The following is a 21,496-nucleotide window of genomic DNA, read 5'->3' as shown; positions in this document are numbered from 1 at the left end:
AATTCTTCTCCCTATCGTCCGAAGATGAATGGGGCAGTTGAGGCAGCCAATAAGAATATAAAGAAGATTGTGCAGAAAATGGTGGTAACCTACAAGGACTGGCATGAGATGTTGTCGTTTGCATTGCATGGGTATCGAACGTCGGTGCGTACGTCTACTGGGGCAACTCCATTCTCGTTGGTATATGGGATGGAGGCTGTATTACCTGTTGAGGTTCAGATTCCCTCGCTGAGAGTCCTGATGGACGTGAAATTGCAAGAGGCTGAATGGGTAAGGACCCGGTATGAAGAGTTGAGCCTGATAGAGGAAAAGAGGCTAGCAGCCATCTGTCATGGGCAGTTGTACCAGCAGCGAATGAAGCGTGCTTTTGACAAGAAGGTGCGACCTCGGGTATATCACGTAGGTGATATGGTGCTGAAAAGGATCCTTCCTCCTCAAAACGATCGAAGGGGCAAATGGACGCCGAATTATGAAGGTCCATTCGTGGTCAAGAAGGTTTTCTCTGGCGGAGCCTTGTTGCTAACGACCATGGATGGTGAGGATTTTCCATCCCCTGTGAATGCGGACGCAGTTAAAAAATACTTCGTATAAATTGACCCGCTGGACGAAAAGAATAAAATAGTCCAGGCAAAAATGGGCATCCCGGCGAACCAAAAACAGAAAGAAATGGTTCGGGCAAAAATTAGGGATATGAATGGAAAAAATGTACACCCGGCAAGTCGAAAACCTGGAAGGGCGGCTTGGGCAAAAAAGGGTATCCCGGTGGACTGAAAACCCGAAAGGGCGGTCCAGGCAAAAGAGGGATTGAAACGAACAACTGCGTCCAGCATGATCGTTTGCGCTTTGGTTAAAGCATCATGGATAATACCCGGTAGGGATCGGTTGGAATCGTCTTGTTCAGAAGGCAGAAAGCATGGAGAGTCTGAGGACATATGGGGTGTAACCGAGTTGGAACTCGATGAGATTCGGGTTTCACATTGCCATTAGGATAGATTTTTCCTTTTGCGCAATTACCTCTTTTCAGGAATTGCTTCCTTTGTATTGCTCGATTTGAGCCACACTTTTCCAATCAATAAAATGCATATTCAGTCAAATAATTTTGTTTTTGTTTTCATTATCGCTTTGATTGCAAAAACATCCAGATATTTTTGATAAAGAATTTTGCATTTTAAGACATACAGGTCCCTTCCAATGCATGTTTATAAGATTGAAAGCTTGAAATCTTATTTGGAAGGTTGGGTGACCCAAGTGTTGAAATCTTGACACGCCTGGGGCACGGTTTTATCTAACGATCTGTTTTGCAGGAACTGTTAGATATTCTTCACTCACTTGCAGGTTGTGATGTGGAAGCTGTTGATGAAACAAATCCCCAGAGAGTTCGCTCAGGAACGAATGTAGGGAAGGGTGACGAAGACGTTGAGACGTGCGACGATCCTTGATTTTAATCAAGAAGACTCTTCAAGATCTGAAGATTTGAAAATTTGTAGAGATTCCCCGCAGAGTCCGATCAGGAACGAGTGCATGAAGAAAGGACGGAGAGACGACGAGACGTCCGACGACCTTTGGAATTAACCAAGAAGACTCTTCAAAGTCGGAAAATTGAAAAGTATGTATAAATCCCAGGAGTACGTTCTCGTCGGGCGCGGAGCGATTGGGAATACAAGATGATGGAGCAGAAAAGGTCCAGACAAGTCTGGGAATTCTCAAAAGCGGAAAGCTGATACGAGATTGGGAGGTGGATACCATGGTTCGATGAGTCGATGGGTGTTCTGTACCTACTTTTCTCATTTCCCAGCTAGGTCCCCAAGCAGAATTAGAGGACTAGCTCCCCAGCGGATTCAAGGTTTGTGGACTTCTCCAGCAGAGTCAGGATGGTTATCCCCGGCAGATTACAATGGTGTTTCATCAGCAGCCAGGTCTGAAAGTTTGTTTTCCCCGAGTGGAGCGGGTTTCAAAGAAATATATCTCCAGCAGTTCCCCGAGTGGAGCGGGTTTCAAAGAAATATATCTCCAGCAGTTCCCCGAGTGGAGCGGGTTTCAATGAAATATATCTCCAGCAGTGTTCATCCTACCAGTGGATTGGACAAGTTCCCGTGGCGGACGGATTTTTGCATCCCCAGCTGAGTTGGTTCTACCTATGGATTGCATGGGTTGTCCCCAGCGGGGTAGTATACGTTTCCCTAGCAGGGTCAGGATGGTTGCCCAGCAGGTGATAGAGTGATGCATCCCCAGTTGAGTCTGGAGATTGCTATTTTCCCCAGCGGAGTATCTGTGAACATTTCCCCAGTGAAGTCAGCAGGTATCTGTGAGGGTTTTCCCGAAGCGGAGTCAGGATTGATATCCCTAGCAAGTCAAGATTGCTGTATCCCCATAGAATGTTGGTGGTGCTTATCCCCAGCAGTTTCTTGAGTGGATTGGGTGCAAAGGAGGTTCTTCCCCAGCAAGGGTTGCCTTTTCCCAACAGCAGTGATTCCCCAGCATGGTGGAAGTCCGAGCGGTGACGAGATCCTCAGCGGAGTGTCTCGTATTCCCCAGAAGAGTCCCTTGAGGGGGATATTTCTTTTTATGCATTCATCATGAAAAAATAACATGGCATATTGCATAGAAAAATAAATGATCGCGTAGCATTTCCATGTTTATGGAGCATTACGCAGAAAAAATCAATCATGCATCATATTACAGGCATAAGCTAGTCTCAAGCTGTGGTTACCGTTTGAGAGGTGATGTTGCATCAAAGTTTCTGTCAAGCGAAGATGGGAGCGATAATCCAAAGAATTTTTCCGGTATTCAGACCGATGTGGCATTCAGGCCCAGTTTCCGATTTTCAGATCGAAGAAGTTTCCGACGATCAGGTCGAAGCACTTATGGCAATCAGGCCAGTTTTCCGGCGTTCAGACCGAGGCGGTATTCAGACCGATGTGGCATTCAGGCCAGTTTCCGATCCTCAGATCGAAGAAGTTTCCGACAATCAGGTTGATGCACTTATGGTATTCAGGCCAGTTTTCCGGTGTTCAGACCGAGGCGGTAACCAGACCGACGTGGTATTCAGGCCCAGTTTCCGATTTTCAGATCGAAGAAGTTTCCGACGATCAGGTCGAAGCACTTGTGGTATTCAGACCAATTTTCCGGTGTTCAGGCCGAAGTGGTGTTCAGACCAATTTTCCGGTGTTCAGACCGAGGCGGTATTCAGACCGAAGTGGCAATCAGGCCGATGTTCCGGTAATCAGACCGAAGTGGTTTTCAGACTAAGAAGAAGAAAAATTTTCGGGGTTCAAATGCAGTGATCTGGGATCATTTGCGCGAATGAGTGGTGTTCAGACCATGGTTATCCCTGCGTTACCATTTATTTTGGTATCCAGGTCGATGTTTTTCGAGTTGGTTTCTTCGCCGATGCTGACAGGCGCTGTTAATTATATCCCATCAGAGTGCAAATTGTTCGTCTGTTCTTGGTATTCAATCACTCTTCATCCTGATCATCCGAAAGCCGAGGCTATTCGTATCGACAGGTTCATAGTGGATTGAATAGGGGCAGCTGTAACACCTCAAAATTTGCCCTCCTCTCTTGGGACTAGCATTAACATATTTGCATATCATGTTAGGTCATTAGGCATTTCATATTGCATATCATGTGGTTACATTGTGCAAGCTATCCTCACAAGTCTTGATCAGAAGATGAGGGAGTCAAAGTGCAAGCCTAGGGTTTATTGACTGATCATTGGCCATCTGAGGATTGGGCTGTGAATTAGGGTTTCATGATTCTCAATGGACATTGATCTTCATCTTGATTGCAATGATACATCATCATCATCATGGTTGGATGTCATCAGAAGATTGAAGCAGATTCCTTGAGATTAGGGTTTTGACCACTGGTCAACCCTAATCAGTTGCATTGGGCCAGTCAGGGCATGATCAGGAGATGGGGTCTATGATGGATATGGGGTTCATTATATGATTATATTGTGCTTATTGAGGCTAGGGTTTCACCCTTGAGCCATTTCAGTTGGAGATGGGAGCTCAATTTGATCAATGCATTGCCAGATTCATCTATCAGATGAAAAAGTCAACTGTGGTCAACTGTACATGATCTGATGGATTTGGAGGTGGAAATGAGTTGGATACACTTCATTAATGTTGGAATAAGTGTTATTTGACATCTCAAAGCTCAAAAATGAAGGAAATCAAGTCAGGACAAGAACTGCCAAAAATAGAAAGTGACTTGTAATTGAAGTTTCCAAGAATGGAAAGTTTTTGACCTCAAGACCACGTGTCCAAGGAAGCTTCAAGTGAAAATTTGTTCAACATGAAAGTTGTAGATCTTGTTCTCACCTTTCCAAAAAGTCCAAGAACTTGAAAATCCCATGTATGGTTGGAAAATTAGGGCTCAGTGCATTTCAAAAATGACCCATAATCAGGAGGCCACAACTTCCACATGGTTTGTCCAAATTGCAAGTTCTTTATATGCACAAACTCAATTTGACATGTACTTTCATGGTGCATAATTGGATTTTTCCAAAAGTGGTCAATGCAAAAAGTCAAATTTCAACTGGACAGTTAAAATGGACCGAGGGCAAAATTGTCCAACTTGTGAAATAATTGGAATTTTTGAGTGGGGATTTTTGCAACACCTCATAAATGGCATTTGAAATTTGTTGGAATCATCATTTCATGCCTAAGGCTTATGGTTTGAAAATTGGGCATTGAAGTGAAAGTGCAAAATTGGACAAAGTGCAAATACATGGTGAATTTCAAAATTACACATCCAATGAGAGTGGGACAAGTTGCAACAGCTCACACATGGCATTTGGAAGGTGTGTGAGCTGTCAATGAGGTGGTAATGAGCTGACATGTGAAATTCCTTTTTTGCCCTCACTTGAAATTAACCACTTTCACTAACAAATGCATTGGGTTAATTAAACATGTTTAAGTGATGATTAAGCACACATATATATTCCTAATCTCATTCTAATCCTAACAGAAAAAATCATTTCATCAAATTCAGATCTGAAACTTTCCAAATTCTCTCAAAATCTCAAGAACACCATAAACACAAAACTTCATCAAACTTCATCAAATCTCAACCAATTCTCGAAATTCTTTTTGCATCCAACTCCTTTCATCATCATCATTGGCTGTTTGTGGAAATTGGAGTGCAAGGAATACTGATTCTCGACTGTTCCAAGAAGCATCATCAATGGTGAATTCGGATTTGGAGCATTAGAAGCAAAGGCAAGCGGATTTGAATGCATCAAACATCTTCCTCATCATCCTAGTTCATCTGTTTTGTGGAATTGAGGCTCAAGAACAGCTAGAATCACACTGCCATAACAGGTATGTCGAAATTCGAATCTCAAGATTTGCTCGATGCTTATGTGTGTTTTGAAGAGCATGAAACGTAGGTCATTGTGATATAGTTAGTTTTGAGAATGACGAACTGTAGTGCATGAAATCTGGATTTGAATTTTTGTGTCCAAACCCTAACATGATCGATTCGCATGATATAGCAATTGTTAGGTTAAAATAAGTTCATATTTGGATTGTACATGTTCATACGGTTCTAACGGATGCTCATTTGCTCGTTTTGGTTAAGATTTCATGTTCATCGATTTTTTGAGTGTTCTGGAAATGTTTTGAGTGAAGACGATGATAAGAGCTTGCTTGATCCGTTTTTCCATTCAAATTTTTGAATTAGCTGTTTCCCGCTCCCGCCATCATTATTTACAGAAATGCCATTGTCAAATTTCAATTAATTTAATTAATTCATAAAAAATTATTAACACATTAAAAAAATCATAAAAAATCACAGGAAATTCAGAAAAATATGGAAATTTTTGTGTTGACTTTGTTGTTGAGTGTAGAATTTGTTTGACCTATTGGTCAAAGTTGTGCATGGTATATTTTTGGATTGACTTAGGTTTGTTTCACATGTGTTCAAATTTGATACATTCTACCATTTTGTTCATAAAATGCACATAATGTAAAATAAATTCTTGACAATTTTTGTGATGATTGTTGACTGGCTGATGTTCATTTATATGTAAATTTCATGAATTTTTGATACCTGGCCATTGAGATATGAATTTTGGAACTTAGGTGTGACAATTTGTGTCACACCTCATTGTGTCAACTTGCTGGATTTAATTGAATGACCTATACTTGTTAGAATGATGTGAAATTTTGCATGAATGTTGATTAACATGTTAGGATGCTATGTGATTTTTTGTGGAATTTTACATTGCATTTTCAAATTGATTGCTATTTTTCATCTCTGATGGTCAAAATTGCAAGTTCATGTGACATATGTTGGAATATTAGGTGTGAAATGCTCATATGGTATTGGATGATCATGAAATTTGATATGCTTGTAATAGACACATGATGTGATATCCCTGTTTTGGTCTCACTCATTTCTTTACTGTTTTCATTGAGTTATGAATTTTTGAAGTGGAAGCATGTGTTGATGTTGTGATTTGGAGCATGTAATTGTGTCTGTTTTTGTTGATTTTCATTGGCATAGTTCCCTTGGTCCAAATAGGCTAAAATTTGACATGATAGACCTTGAATATCCCCTGTTTAGGTGTAAATTATTTGAGAATTTTTAGAATTGTTTTGGTATGGATTTGAATGCAATAGTTCTGTTTGTATGTTTGGTGTTTCATTTGAACTAGTTTGCCTTGTTTTGTGCTTAAAATGAACATGATGAATGATATGGACATGAGACTAATTGTGTTTGCTCTTGTTTGACATTAATTTGACTTTGTTTGGTGAATACCTTGCTGTTTAGGAATTTTTCTTGCCTTTGGACCCTAGGCTTAGCCTAGTGGTCTTGTTGCTAATGTTTGCTTGATTTTTCAGGATCAAAAGCATAATGCACATGGATAATGAACCTAGTTAAATGCAATTGATGTTGTTTGATGTTTGTACACTAACATAACATTGTTTTGTAGGTTGTGAAGTTTGGGGATTGAGCTTTGAGCTTGCTTTGTTGTGCATTGATCTGTATAGATTAACTGATTGAACTTTTGCTGTTTAGTTTGTCTGTCTGAGTACTAACTGTGTTTGACTGTTTCCAGGTACTTTTAGTTGCTCAGTTCCTTGTGAACTTTTGCTTTGCTTTGCTTAAGCAACTTGCATTGAGGTATAACTTCCTAACTTCATGTAGTCTGGAGACCCGGCTGTTACCGGGCCGGGCAAATAAATGTCTGAAGTCCTCCTTAAGAGGCGATGATTGTGATTGTTTAATTTTGTGCCTAAGCAGGTAAAGTCCTTAATCAAGGCAATTGGTGGAAGGTAGGGATATGCAATCTATCCCCCACTATTCAGTTGAGTCTTCTCCTTGCTCCCATTACATGGTTGTAGCATTGAGATCAAAAGCCCAAGATCCTGTGCAGTGCACATTGTGTCAGAGTCTCTGAGTATAGAAGGGTTCCCCCATTCTGGACCCATGCTCATTTGTCAGAAGCTCTCCCTGGTCAGGGATAAGAGCTGTGAGGTCTCATCCTCACTTCATCCTTTCATCCGCTTCACCTTAGCCTCGTAATGGCAAGGTTAAGAGCAAACCCAGCCCGTACAGACGACTCGCTTCGGCAGTCAAACCTATTGTGTGAGCCTCTTGTTTGGCTATAGTGGGTGCTCTGTGGATATCTGATTGACATGCCTGTTTGAGATGCTTGTTCTCATTTGATGTATGCTTGTATGTTGTTTGCTTGTGTGCTTGCTTCTTTCCTGGTTAGGATAGGCTTGCTTATGCAAGTAGGATAGAAACCGAACTTAGGGACGACTTTGCATGACAACATCTAGGCTCGAGTCGTAGTCTCCCTAGTGTTGTGTCTCCTTCTGTTCTGGCTAGTAATTCAGTCCCTTTCAGGGGAACTACATCGCCCTGATCCTCGTTCCAGACGAGGTATGTAGGCAGGTGGTCGTGCGAGACCACTCCGGGCAACCTTTTTCTTTTTTGCGTGTGTTTACCTGTTATCTGATTGTGTTTGGCTCGGATGCCGACGTAAGTCCAGTAATTGGCTGTCGGGCTCCACGTTTGCCGTTTTGATTGTGTTTTGGTTCGGATGCCGACGTAATTCCATCCAGTGGTTGTCGGGCTCCATGTTTGCCACCCTTGCTTGTTTGTATGTTTTGTGTTGTTTGGCGTGCGTAAGCCGAACTACAGTGGCTCTGATTCTTGTTCCAGACAAGATATGTAGGCATAAGGTGCGATACCTTATCGAGCTCCCTTCTCTTAACCCCACCTGCGTTCCCCGTGTGTGTGTGTGATGCTTTAGCAACCTATTCTTTATTCTAGGACGTGGATCCCGTCGAGTACGACGGACGTGAGGGGTGCTAATACCTTCCCCTTGCGTAACCGACTCCCTTACCCTTTCTCTCTGGTCGCGAGACCATTTCCTTTCCAGGTTTCTCTGAGCGTTTCCTTTCCCTATCTTGGGATAAATAACGCGCAGTGGCGGCTCTGTGTGTGTTTTGTTTTCGAGCCTCGCCGGTTGATTTTTCGTAGGATGCGACAAATACCACAAGGAGATGGCTCACCAATCATTGAAGAACATCATGATCTACCGAAAGAATGGAAAACTCATAGAGATCACCCGATCGATAAAGTTATTGGTGATATTAGCCAAGGCGTTGCAACACGACTAAATCTCAAGGATGCTTGTCTCAACATGGATTTTGTATCTCAAATAGAACCAACCAAAGTCGATGAAGCCTTAGGCGACGATCAATGGATAGTAGCAATGCAAGAAGAACTCAACCAATTCGAAAGAAATCAAGTTTGGAGTCTTGTACCAAGACCGGACAACAAGCACATCATAGGAACAAGATGGGTCTTCAAGAACAAACTTGATGAGAATGGGATCATAGTTCGTAACAAAGCAAGATTGGTCGCACAAGGATACAACCAACAGGAAGGAATTGATTTTGATGAAACATTCGCTCCAGTAGCAAGGTTAGAAGCAATTCGATTATTACTTGCTTATGCTTGTTCTATGAATTTTCAATTGTTTCAGATGGATGTCAAAAGCGCTTTCCTAAACGGCTATATCAATGAAGAAGTCTACGTCAAACAACCTCCGGGTTTTGAAGACTTCAAGAACCCCTCACATGTTTACAAGTTGAAGAAAGCACTATACGGCTTAAAGCAAGCACCAAGAGCATGGTATGACCGCCTCAGCAACTTTCTATGTGAAAAGGGATTTGTAAAAGGAAAGGTTGACAAGACTTTGTTCATAAAGAAGATCAAGGGTAACACCTTATTGGCTCAAGTCTATGTCGACGACATCATCTTCGGTTCAACAAACAAAGATCTTTACGAAGAGTTTTTCAATCATGATGCAAGGAGAATTCGAGATGTCCATGATGGGAAAATTGAACTATTTTCTTGGACTACAAATCAAGCAAACCAAGGATGGCATCTTCATCAACCAATCCAAGTATTGCAAGGAATTGTTGAAAAGATTCGATATGGATAGTTGCAAAGTGATGTCCACTCCTATGGGATCCGGAACGTACGTTGATCAAGATGAATCCGGAGTTTCAATAGATATTGCAAAATATCGAGGTATGATTGGTTCATTACTATATTTGACGGCAAGCCGTCCTGACATTATGTTTAGTGTATGTTTGTGTGCACGCTTTCAAGCAAACCCGAAGGAATCGCATCTCACTGCCGTGAAGAGGATTATGAAATATCTCAAAGGAACAACGAACGTCGGACTATGGTATCCAAAAGGTAGTATATGCTCCTTGATTGGTTATTCTGACGCTGACTATGCAGGATGTAAGACCGATAAAAAAAGCACAAGTGGTACCTGTCACATTCTCGGGAATGCACTAGTGTCGTGGGCATGCAAGAAGCAAGCATGTGTCGCACTTAGCACGGCTGAAGCAGAGTACATTGCAGCAGGAAGTTGTTGTGCACAGATTTTATGGCTTAAGCAACAACTTATGGATTTTGGTGTAGACCTCGGCTGCATTCCTCTTAGATGCGATAACACAAGTGCCATCAACATCACAAAGAACCCGGTCATGCATTCAAGGACAAAGCACATAGATATCCGTCATCACTTCTTTCGAGATCACGTGCTGAACGGAGATGTAGATGTTACGTTCGTGGATACACATAACCAACTCGCCGACATATTCACAAAACCATTGGCTAAAGAACAAATCTTCAAGATTCGGCGAGAACTTGGTATTCTCAATGAAGGTGACATCTAACATTGTCTTAAAATTACTTGTTATGTGGTATAGTTGCTAAAAATTTGTTTATTTTCAATTTTTTATGTTATACAATGCTAGCACTTCTTTTTTGCCGTTTTTAGTTTTTCTCACTTTCGCATGTCCGAAAACTATCGGTTTTAAAATATTTTTAAATCGAAAGTTGCGTATTGATAAGTGCTAATACTTTGTGAAAACTTTTTGTAAATTTTTTTTCCCAATTATTCAAAACGGAGCTGCTGTTTTTCCTTTATTTTTTGAAAATTTCAGTCCGTTAACCGGTTAACGGTATAGGTTAACCGGTTAACGCCTCCAAAACAGCAACTCTGCGTTAGCTGTAAAAATGCAGAATTCTTTAATATTGTTTTTTTTTTATTTTTTTTTTAAATCGTGGTATGTGTGTTTATGGTTGGTGCATGTACTTTACTCTTCACCTACACCTCATAACTCTCTCCTCCCTCATTACTCACCATAAACCCTTCATCTCATTTCATTCAACTTTCAACCTTCTTGAGTGATATTAAAACCCATTAAACCCTACTCAACCATACTCTCTTATTAACTCTCAAAATCCCGAAAATCCTCTCAAAACCCTAGCACCTCCATTTTCCTCCATGGCTCCTCCAAGAAGAGAAAAGGCTCATGTGTCAGCATCTAGCAGTGAAGAGGAAGAAGTGAAAATGGAAACAGCAAAGAAGAGAAGAATGGATTTCAGAGTCAGGGTTAGACATCTACTCAAGGGTAAGTATGTGAATCTCAAATCCTTCACCCCTATTACTTTCACTTTCCCTGAGCTGTTGAGATATCAAGGGTTGCATGAGTTTATAACTGATAATGGCAAAATTTATACTGATTTGGTAAAATCTTTTCTGAACCATTTCACCTTGAATCTGAATGATGATGATCAACATATGCTGTTTGCCACTGTGAGAGATTGTGAAATTGTAACAGACCTAAGGTCGCTGGCTGCGTCTCTTAGGATTCCCTATTCAGGATTTTTTCTTCGGAAAGGTGTTAATCATGTTGATGGAAAATGGGCTCCATATGATAAAATGGAATATTACTACTTAATCTGTAGATTTCCAAGGGATGTTGTTGTGTCGGGACAGCGGACTTCTCGCATACTCTGCTATGCTAAGAACTTGTCTGTTGATGATCGAATACTACATTATGTTATTTGCCATGTCTTGCTGCCAAAGGATTCAAACCTTTCACAAATCAATGATTTGGAGATGCAGTTTCTATTTGCTGTGAAGAACAAAATCAGAATTAATTGGCTACCTACTATGATGTATAATCTCAAACAACAACTATCTCTCAAAACAAGGTTGCCCTATGGTCGTCTTATCTCAAGGATTTTGGAATCAACAGACATGGAAATCGGGAGAGAACCGTTCCTGGATATGACCCCTACCACCAATGAGATCAACGACGTTACTATTATGAAGAATACCGGGATTATTCAATGCAATGACGGATCTTACAAGTATGATGACGAGTCTTCTTCTTCAAACTTTCCTATTCCGGAGGGTGGCATTACAAACGAGTTCCTATATACCACCATGATGAGCCAACACCGTGAAACCACCCGCGCTATCAAAAGCCTTCGAAACCTTGTGTTAAGTTCTCGCAACCTTCCCATGGAAGACGATGAAGGTGAAGCCGGTAGTGAAGCGGAAGGCGAGGAGAATGAGGACTGTTCAGAAGAAGATTAAAGCATTATGTTTTATCTATGTTCTTGTTATGTGTTATTCTGTTTTAGTTATAGATTATGATTATGCTGATTATGTGTACCGTACACTTATTTTAATTCTGTCGTCATTATGTGCTTGAATGCTTATCTAATGATCACATAATGTGTGTATGCTTGTCTACTTTTCTTTTTCATAAGTTTCTTCGTTTTTGCTAATGCCAAAGGGGGAGAAGACTTGTTTCTCTAATGGTTTCTCTATGCAGAATTTTGTATGCCTCTCATTTAGGGGGAGTTCTTAAACTTAGGGGGAGAATCAAATTAGAGAAACTTCACTTTCAAGCATCTATCTCAAAGTTGGTTGTCATCATCAAAAAGGGGGAGATTGTAGAAGCAAGCTTCAATCCAAAAAGTATTTTGATGAAGACAACATGTATCAATGCAAAAAGAGAAGAGCTTCAAAGATAATTCAAGCATCAAAGTAATCAAGCCATATATGCATGAGAAACATTTTGATCAAGCTTCTTTTTCAAGTCAACCGTTTGCAAGATTGTTGATTCACTTCTAAGGTATATCTAATTCACTCTTAGATTAGTATACAAGTGTTCAACAATCATGATCTGCATTTGCATTTTTAACATAACCATTTGTTAACATGTTGAACTGAAAGACACATTTCTCTTAAAGTATTTTTCTGCATTTCAACAGTGTTAACCGGTTAACCATATGGGTTAACCGGTTAACGACCCAGTTTTTTTGAAATCCTCTGTTAACGTTATATGCGTTAACCGGTTAACCCATTTGGTTAACCGGTTAACACTGTTCATTTCAGTGAAAAATTATTTCCAGAAACTTGTACCTTTTCATCACTTTTTATGAGAAATTTATACCTCTTTGAAAAGGTGTTTTGGCAATATAAATTCTTGAATTTTCAAAATGAATTTTCACCTCCAAGAATTTTCATACAAACTTAAGATAATCACTCTTTCATATTTCCTTCAATATTTCATAAAAGTGTTCATAACCAAATTTTCATCTCATTCCATTTTTTGAACACTTGTATATTATTCATTGAGTGAATTATTTATCTAAGGAGAAGATCAATCAAGAGAAGATTGATAATACTACACTTTGTTAAAATCATCAAAAAGACTTATTTCTGTTTGACTTGTGATCCAGGATTGTTGGACACAAGGGTTAGTGTTGAAGAGGATTGTTCTTCATACACTTGTTTACCTATAGGTTAGATAGTAAGCATCACCATTGGTGTGAGTAGGCTGTACAATAATTCTAACTATAGTGAAATCTCCTTCGAGTCGAAAGGGGAGTGGATGTACCTTCGGATTGTGAAGGGAACCACTATAATTTCCGGTGTCTTTTTACTTTCTGCAATTTATCTTTCCGCACTTAAACGTAAAATAACCAAAAACCGGAAACAAGTTCGAAGAATTTTTAACCACCTAATTCACCCCCCCCCCCCCCTCTTAGGCGCATTTACAACTTACAGCAGACTATGTGATGCCATAAAATATTGGCATTGATATCTTAATGCATGTTCAGCTTTATAGTAGGAGCATGGTTATGTCAAACAATACCTCTAACCAACCAAGAGGAATGCACCAAATCTAGTGGATTAAGCATGATGAATCACGAAAAGTTGGGTGTGGTGGAATTCTAAGGAGCAATGATGGTGCTTGGTTGAGAGGTTTTGCTAAGTCTTTAGGGAGATGCTCAACTATAGTAGCATAACTTTGAAGAATCTGGAAAGACATTAGAATGGCCAAGATATTGGCATCAATAGAATAATGATCCAAACATACTATAAAGATGTTCATGATGCTCTAGTAAAGGAGAATGACACTCTGATTGAAGGATTGAATCTGTTGTAGAGAATCAAAATTGCCTTACATTATAATATAGAAGCTCGACTGATTCTCGTCTATTGAGAAGCCAATAAATGCACAAATGGTATGACAAATTGGGAGTTTCTAGCATGAATGATACTATCTTCTTTGATGATTTCCCTCAAGAGATGTATGATTTATATGTAGTAGATCTAGCTGGAACCTACTATATTATGAGTGTTATTATGTAATTTGTTTTTCATTTTTGGGCTCCAACCCTCTCTAATAAAAAATGATAATTTTCTGAACTTGTTAAGAATAATATGAGACATCTTATCTGCAACTTACACTATTTCGAACCGGGCAAATTAATACCAATGAAATGGAAAAGAAAAGACATAATTAACACAAATCTGAATCAGGATATATCGTTAAAAATTGATATCCTGTTTTCGCAATTTAAATAGTATATCAATTTTTAATTATATACTCTGACACATATTTGTATCAGTGGTCTTACTGTCACACCAAGTCATTAGAATTTAATATTTTTTAATTAAAAGACTAAATAAAATATTAAATTAAGATAAAAGACTAAAACATGTATTAAATCAAGAGAAAAACATTATCATTAACAAAAGTAACGAAGAAGCTACTACGTACTCCATGCATTTTCTGCAAAAATGATTTTCTAAATATTCTCAATGAACTTTGGAAAATGAAATAAAAGAAAGAAAAGTGTTAAGTTTTGATATGTTAGGTAATGTGAAATTTAAATTGAGAATCGCTTTTCAACACCATGAGTGAACTCTTGACAACCTTTCTACCACTTCCCTTTTCAACGCCCATGCTTTATTCTCCCTTGAATTTTCATTCACAAATTCAAAACTTTTAGTGTATATATAAGTTTGAGAAAATAGAGTCAGTCTATATCTCTTTGCTAAATCGTAGTTGAACTTTCATTTTTTTTTAGTTATTTAATGTATAAATATATTTCAAAAAGTATAATAAAATAAGATTATGATGTTTGCGGCACGATTTAGATCAATTTTGAAATAAAAATTTATTTGATTAGAAGATAAATTTATTTGTGATTCGATTCGATTTTGAATGATTGATTAAAAGTATTTGATCCGATTCGATCCAATTTCATGCGTTTTAATTTGAATCGATTTTTAGATATCCAAATTGCAAATTATATTTTTCATTAAGTTTATAAAAATACTAATAAATAATAGATTTAATATAATATATTATATATAGTATATTAAAATTAATATTACAAAATGAGAATGATCGATTACGATTGAAATGAGTGAAATAATAATAAAAAATTAAACAAAATTAATAAATAATAAAAAAAGATAAGTATAATCAAATAATAAAAAACTGATATGATTTTTTTGAAATATATGATAGTTGTATTAGAAAAATCCTATACGGAAATTTTAAAATTTGGTTAAAACTTTGCATTTTTACTGAATTTTTAAAATAATCCAATGCATTTTCCAAATATCCAATATTTTTTAGGAAATCGATATTATTTTCCTTGCTTTTTGAAAAATTCTAGAAGTAGCAATTTTTTTTTGATTTTTTGAAAATTCTGGTATCTCGGCTTTTTAACCTAACCTAGTGTGAGAAATCTGATAGTTCAATTCAAGTGCTTTATTTGTCCAGGGGCTTTAACATCACTTTTTGTCACTAGTGACATCTCCATCTATATATACGAGTAGACATAAGTTTATTACAGTTGATTTTGTTAACAACAATTATTGAATTCAAGTGAAGTCGAAATCTGATTGTGCATTGTCTTTCGTCGCTAATCGTTGGAGACGGAATTACAGTGAAGGTGCGAGAGCATGAGAAATAACATATGCGGGACGAAGGCACTTTACTGAAGTTTGGAAGTGAACATAATTTATTTTGTATTCATGTTGTTAATGATGTAGTGCACTATCCATTATATGTATATATTTTATAGGTTAATTATGAATATATATATATATATATATATATATATATATATATATATATATATATATATATATATAGCATTTAAAAAACACCATTATCTATCGAATATTTTAAAAATTCGAAAAAATGGGTATGTACCATATTTTTCAATATATTTGATACCTATTATAGGTTACCGACATTTTTGAAAAATTCTATAATTACGAAGACAATTTAAAAAAAAAATTGTCCTACACCGAATTTCTTGAAAAATCCGATACTTCTTCAAATATTTTCTAGAAAACAATGCATTTAAAAAAATCTAGATTTCTTCTTAGAAATCAATAACTTTGATAATTGTTAGCAAAAGTACACTATAAATTCATGTAAAACTCCACGAAACTAAAAAAATCCAGTATTATATGCAAAAATCCAGTAAACACACAACACTTTAAAAAAATCGGAATAATTATTGGGCATCAGAGTGCTAAATTTGCAGGTCCACCCTGCACCACCGTATTGGAGATCAACATCACCGGTTAAGGATTCTGAACCAACCGATTACATCCAATTCTAGTTCTAGAACGAAATAGTGGCGTCGTTTGTGGGAAACGACTTCTGATTCCTACGTTTTTCACGATCTCACATTTTCTCTTTGATTCATTAGTCTAAAACCTTCTCAAGTCATTGAGTCAAAAGCATTAGAAATCGAACACGAAGACCCACCGCGTTAGATCCAATTAAGCGGTATTTCAACTTTGATTCCTTAAATATCTGGACTTCTAATTCTTGTTAAAATTCTACGAGTTGATGATTCTAGTTCCAAACCCAAATCAACACAAGAATTATGAAAGAGTGGATTTAATTACCTTCAAGATCAAACTGAAGGTTCTCGATCAACCTTCCATTCTCGTATCACCTCAATTATCCATCACCAACGTGATCTTTACTGTGACAATTTCAAGGATATGGAAAATCCGTACCAAATCCTAGTGTAAATCCATTACTAAAGCACTTTCTTCATGTGGCAAGGACCCCCGAACGATGAAAGAAGATCATCTTGTGTCAGAACTACTATATCATAATGAAGATCATATCGCACCAAAGTTACCTAATCGCTATGAAGTGAACCAAACTCCAACTATGGAATTATCTGCGGTTGTAATGGTTACCACCATGAATAATGTTATACGTCGCCAAAACGTGAAGTGTTAGATATTATGATTCTACTCAACAACACCTTATTTTCATCACTTATAACCACAACACAATTACTTTCAGCGACGATCTACCGCTGAAATACCTCTTCCATTTAGTTATTTGACGCTGAGTCGAGAAACAAATATGTTTTCTTACGAATACATTTGAAGAACAAGGAAGTTCCACAAATCGTAAATACATACCTATCAGCGATCACAATAGTTTCCACCGTCGACGTAAGTCCTTATGAGATACCTCGTATACAATAGACTTGGAGAAACAATTTCTGATCTAATGCAGTCAAATTATCAGGTCTCCGCCGACCAGAATCAGATGTACAGGATAATAGAGATCCTTTGGTCTTTAGTAGATCTATAACTTACTCTAGCAGAATGATAGAGATTATGCCTTTCGCATGGAAGAATACATAGGGGAAAGAAACATTAGGCTCCCACTAACATTGAAGTAGAGCATTGTCAAAGACACCTCCTATCGGCACTATAATTTAACTTCCCACACGACTCTGTCGTTCTGTAAAGAGACGATCAGGTGAAAGAAGGAAACCAAGCTCAATCCGTAAGGACCAAGGGGAGACTTTGGAAAAAATCCTTAAGGAATCTCATCTCCATTCAGCTACACTCTTAGCACAAGCAGAATCTGATCAGGCGCTATGTGACAAACTCTCACGTCTCCTATAGACACACCACCAATTACACTTCAAAAGACCATGGTGATCATCTACCCCAAAGTAAAGGGAAACAAAGATCCCAAAGTATAATGCTAAGTTATTCTCAGAGATAGTCTCATGGCGTCAGGGTATCTAGGGTTGTCAAAATAAGACTCCTATGAAGGCATCGACAGTCTCGTCGGTTAAGGATGCCCGGATGAATCTGAGCCAGACCATCGCTCAATCCGTCTTTGTCAATGCTGGTCATCCGAAGAATATGTGATAAAAAGGGAGAGAATTGCATCATTGCAACTCCTTATATGAACTAAGAACTCTATAAAACCGTTTCTTAATTCCAATAATTAATATGCTACTATTAAACATTGCGACCACAAACAATCTTGCGAATTCCATGCAAGATGACATAAGTCACTCTTTTCAAACAAACTTCACGCCTAAGGAACACTATTCTCAACCTAGATGGTGCACGCCCCTTTTAGGAACTAGCCACTCTAAGAGCATAAATGGTGGAGTCTGAAGGTATCCACCCTGAACAAAGTCAACCCTCAGAGACGATTCCTAGCAACATGGAGAAATCATAACAACTCTTCTTAAGGTCGGCCAATGGACATCAGCGAGGCCCTTTAGGTAGACAAAATCTAAATCTCCCACAAGAAAAACAAATTTTAAATTACAGGGATGAAGAACAAGCCCTGACAGAATACTCACTTGTTGATCAACCCAAGACGAGGAGACCGACGACCAATCAGTGGCACTAGGCGGCGTTGAAGAAGATACAAATACATATAAAATACATAAAACTAAATAAAACTCCAAAGCACTTAGGTAAGAGTATTTTAATATAAACATTTTTGTCCTTACCAAGATCTGAAAGTCTGGAATATATTACAGAAAATAAGAAATAAAACAAATAAAGGAAATAATCAAGATTTAGCGCATGGAGATGACGCGCCATGATCACTCCAGATAGTCCCCTTCAGAGCATCCTTGAAAGGGTCCACTTCTTCAAGAGGAATAGGAATAACATGACAAAATCCCTTTACCCACCTCACTTCCTGATCAAGGACCTCATACACAGTTCTTTGAAGGGACTCCCAAAATCTTTCATACAGGGCATCCACCTCAGCTTTATGAGCCATCAAGGTCTCATCATGAGTATCCTTTTTTCCTGATGAAGAGTTTTTCGAGCCTCCTCCTCTCGGTGATCCACCTTAGCAACAACATTGAAGGTGTTTTGATACCATTTATTATCTTCCTCAATAGAGGATTTCAACTCAATGATTCGGGCAACCAGAGTAGAAGAAGAGCCATGGAGCTTCACATGCTCTTGAAAAACTTCAACAAGCTTGAACTTCCCCTATAGGTCGACCAATCCCTTCTAGAAATCCGAACATTTATGTTCTATGTCTTCACACATTCCCTTCCAAGTGTCCCTCTCCTTAGAAGGATTACCTATAACTAAGATGTTCCCTCTATCATCAACGGTCAAAGAGAACAAAGAAGTAGCCCGATATGTGTGGAAGGTGACCTCAGAAAGGAGGTCCATCTTCTTAACCTCAAATAGTTTATGGATGAAAGACCAATCCTCTATCGATACAATAATAACATCTTCCTTAGGGGTGCAAGGAATCTGAGAGGGAAGAATGACAGGGAGTCGGAGGAGGGGATTTAGCGACCACGGGACAACGTCTCCAGATAGGCGGGTTTGTTTAGGAGAACCCTATTTTAGAGGGGAATGAAGGTATTTTTTCGGCCCCTCTTCACTGGAGCAAGAGACTGTGGCAGATCTTCCACAAATAAATTAGTTACAACATTGGTAAGTTGATCAACCATGTGGGTAGCTGTGGTAACCTCAGCAACCGAGGCAGGAGCAGAGGTCATAGTAGGAGGCATCGATCCTTGGCCAGTAGGATCAGTCTTGATACCTTGAGTATTGGAGAGGTTATGGACCAACTGTAATTTATCCATGTTATCTGCAAGATGCAATCATACATGTTAAAAAAACTATGGAACTTCGTCATCACCAAAGATCTCTTTCCTCTCGCACGACCAACGAAACTCACGATAGTGTAAGTATTAATTTGGTTCTTACTCAGTTGAGATAAGGGAACCTCATTGGGGCCAAGCCCCTTTTCATAACCAAGTCCTTGAAATCAAGAAAATAAATCCTCCTTCAACGTAACCTCTTCGGGGGAAAAGGACCTAGTTTAACACGATAAAGATTGATAGTAGAATGGAAGTGAGGATAAGACCAATACTTCAGGAATCTAATTTTGCAGAAGTGAGAAGATTCAACCGGAGCATATCACAAAGCAAGATGGGCCTATGGAGTGAGGTGTTTCACCAACATGAAATACCTTAGAAAATTGCCCTAATCGCCGGTGAAAGGGTTGAACCAAGGATCATTCGGGTGGAAGGTAGTAAGCTATTGATCATGGGTGTCGTTCTAAGAGGTGCACACAATGTAAACTAGGTCGAAGAGAAGTTATAGAGAAAGAATCCAAGACTTGTGCTCAGCCCAAAACTGGAACACCTTCATGTAAGCCTAGGCCCCCGGATGAAGCTAGGAGGGGGCAACCTTTAAGTGTTTCAAGACGACCACCTCAAATTCTGAAAAGCGCAACTATAATTCTATCTTGGTGGAGAAACAATCATAAAATGAGACCAAGCATATCAAAAGAGTTACATATCATTTTCCGAACATACATAAAGGATCAACCAATCTAGAAGGCCGCTTTAGTGTTTCGGATAGACGAGGTTCCTGCCAATTTTGTAGCTACCCAGTCATACTTGCTCGCATCGGTCAACTCCACCAATGTCACGCCCCTACGAGATAACTCGTCGACTTTAAAATTCTTGTCGGGCTTGACCCAAGATACTACATCTGGCCTACCCCGATACTTCAGGTGGGTCTTAATTTCAGCATCATTGGATTCACAATTATGGGTTCTCTGGTAAACATGGACAAAATGCCTAACACATTCATCAACTTGGTAGCTTGTATTTCGGCTTCAAACAAAATGGGCGGGGGCATATGAACCTCGGGGTGACCCTCCTCGATTTCATTATCTGACAAGAGGGAAACAAAAGAATTCAAGGAAGAATCATTCTCATCAAGGGAGTTCCTAGATACCTCTTCCGAATCATAACCATCGGTCAAGGGCACAACTTTGTGCCCCATATATAATCATGAGCAAGGGGAGGGGATAATGAATCAGGATATACCCCCATTTCCGTAGCGGAAGAAACATCACTCTTAATATCACTAACTATGCGAATATGACTATCACTCGTCTTGACCAAAGAACAGAAAATGCTGAAGTTAAAAGTGTGAGTTAAGAATGGTATCTGGATAAACGAGGTTGAGGAAGCAAAATAATGAAGAAAGGCATAAGATTTGATCTAAGAGTTGTAAATGCTATACTAAGTGCTTTCAGGAAGGAAGAGAAGAAGAAACTTGCTAATAAGAAACAATTATGAATGAAACTGAATGTTAAGGATTGTGAAAAGTTTTCTTGGTGCTCAATCGCTCATATGTGTATAGGAGAAAATGATTAAACAAACCAGATCAGCTGTAAAAAGAAGTTACAAAATCAACGGTTGAAATTTCCATTGGAAATGTAAACAAACTTGATTGCACTCGAATAAGCTATAAGCAATGTTATGTTATAACTAGTCATTTCACCCCACATGTCAGAAAGAAGCAACAAAATGTTTTACTGAAGAAACTTCATTTAATATGCTTGTTCCCCACTACTTTTTCATCTAGCTCCAAGCGGTTCACTTCTAGTTTGAATCAAACGACATTCTTAGAGGCCAACCACGATCGCTAAAGAATTCCTCGACTCCCTAAGCGCCCAATAAGCCTCGGGGACAGTTGTTTTGGACCAGACAAATGTC

The sequence above is a fragment of the Lathyrus oleraceus genome, chromosome 3 (genome assembly GCF_024323335.1).
Source record: "Lathyrus oleraceus cultivar Zhongwan6 chromosome 3, CAAS_Psat_ZW6_1.0, whole genome shotgun sequence".
NCBI lineage: Eukaryota > Viridiplantae > Streptophyta > Magnoliopsida > Fabales > Fabaceae > Lathyrus > Lathyrus oleraceus.
The sequence above is the reverse complement of the archived record's forward strand: the minus strand, read 5'-3'. Positions refer to the sequence as shown.